This window comes from Panthera leo, chromosome A2 (genome assembly GCF_018350215.1).
Source record: "Panthera leo isolate Ple1 chromosome A2, P.leo_Ple1_pat1.1, whole genome shotgun sequence".
Lineage (NCBI taxonomy): Eukaryota > Metazoa > Chordata > Mammalia > Carnivora > Felidae > Panthera > Panthera leo.
In genome coordinates, this window is record NC_056680.1 from 130,092,410 (window position 1) to 130,094,749 (window position 2,340).

Genomic DNA, 2,340 nt, shown 5'->3' on the forward strand with positions numbered 1-2,340 from the left:
TTCCCCCCAGTAAGCATGGGTTCTAATTTATTAAGATCTATTTATTATACATTCTTGAAAGAGCTAAGTGAATCCATGTATGTATCCTTTAACTTTATGGAATAAGAAATAAAAAAAGAATAGGAATGCCAAGATTTGAGCATCTTTTAGATTTTCTTCTCTATTTTTCCTATTGATCCCAACTATTTTAAAGCAGAATTTTTTCATAGTTCCAAGGAAATGCCTAAAGCAATGCCATGTTCTTATTCTAGATGACAAAATAAGATGGATAGTTTCACAGTTTCTTTTACAAAATAAAACTCTTCCCATTAAGGCTCATTACAGCATTAAATGTGTGACCAATATCATTCATAACCTTGGAGAATTTGAAGTTAATTGAACCTACACTGAAAGAAACAATATTTGAAAAATACATACATCAAAAAATAAAAAGTACAAATTTTCCAAAAAAAAAAATTTCAATTTACACATTTCAAATAGGAGATATAGGGCTATGTACTGTGTTCCTTTCTGCCCTACCTCAGACCTAAATTCTATGATCACTAACTGACCTTTTCAAATGAAGTGGAGAATCTGCCTCAGGCTTCACTGGGGGCAAGAGCAATGACTAGTCTTGGCACTAGAATGTGCAGTGGCCACATATGTAGAGACAGGCCTGGCTGAAATTCTGGCTCAGACTTTCTATTCTTCATCTTGCAAAGCCTGCTCATATTGACATGGGAAAGAACTTGCATCAGTCCCATGAATCCTGGCCAGAAACTCGAGGACTTTGACCTTGGTGGTTTCGGTGTGGGCCCTTAGGCCCCAGAGGAATTCAAATTGTGTAGGATCACTATAGAAACACCTGTTGTTATTCCTGGTACTTTTCCTTCATGACATCTTCAGTGATGAGCTTCCTGGGCTCCCTAAAGACAAAGTGCTTCCTTCCAGAATACATCTATATCAAATTAAAAACTTCCTAGATTTTCTTCAGTGGCACAGTTGCCCTTCACAAAGATCATACCCAGGATAAGTACCAGGATGCTGGGCTTGGGCATGCCCTGTTCACCATTAGGAACCGCATCATATATGAGGCCCAGTTTGATGAGGAGGTCATAGGAGAAGTTGATGGGATCCACTTTCTTCACAGCAAGGCCAAAGATCACCTCCATGTGCTCAGAGGCTCCCGGGAGGATCTCGGTGAAGCGGTCTTCATACTCTTTGATGATAATCTTCAATGTATCTGCCTTTGTCATTGGTTCTTTCATTTGATACCTGGGTATCATTCTCATCTATGGTGCATTCTTGGAGGCTGGCCCAGACTGTGAAGCGCTATCTTAGTTCTTCTTGGTTATTGGATCCCACACCTGATTTGCTTGATGAGGTGGCTGTGGTGGCATTGGAAGATGAGCAGAAAGTCTGAGGATTCTCAGGAGTCCTAGTTACACTAATATCAGGAGCTTCCTGCAAATTGTGAAGCTTTCGAGGATGGGAAGAAAGACTGGTCTCCTCCAGAGCCATGGAGACCTGTGCATCCTGCAGGCCCTGGTCTCACTTCATGTCTGAGTGGGTAGATCATGTAAGCATTGTGGATTCTTCTGGGGTAGAGGTATGTCACTTGTGGATGGCAGTGGGCAGGAGTGTGGACGGGAAGGTGGGCAATGAGGAATCACTGCCAAATGTTGGTAATGGTGCAGAGAAATGATCCACCCATAAACTGCTGGTGGTGATGTAAAATGGTATGGCAACTGCTTTTTTATTATCAGTCATATCCGTGAAGAAGATGTCTTCTTGAGACTGAGTCAATGTAGCTTGAATTTCTGGAATCTGACAGATGTAAATTTTCTTAGGGATATGAAAATATCCTAGAAGGCTCAGTTCTGTCATGTATAAGATGAACTTAGACTTCTTCAACTTTGAGGCATTCAAGAGCATAAAAGATAGATCTCTGGCTTATTAGAAAAGGATAGAAGTCAGGAACAGCCACGTGGAAGAGATGCATAGGGTGACGCAGGGGGAAAGGGCATGGAGCTTACATGCCCTCTCCAGGGGTGCCACACTCCCAAATCCCCACATGTTCCCCAGCCTGGAAATTGTGCATTATTATTTTTAAAACAAGCATTTTTCATTCCACTTCTCTTCCTTTCCATTTGCTAATCCAATTTTTTTATGATAAAGAAGGTACTTATGCATCCTTAAACTGGTGGTCTTCTTTGCTCTTGGTGGCCTGCTTGGAACCAGTCTCTGTACCTATTCTATACACACACACACACACACACACACACACACATATACATATATACATATATATATATACACACACACACATACACACACACACATAAATACATATGTATATAC

The 2,340-nt window shown here is 40.8% G+C and overlaps 1 pseudogene; it reads right to left on the reverse strand.

Moving 5' to 3' along the window:
* Positions 1-681: 681 nt before the first annotated feature.
* On the reverse strand, positions 682-2,055 carry LOC122213204 (annotated as a pseudogene).
* Positions 2,056-2,340: the final 285 nt, after the last annotated feature.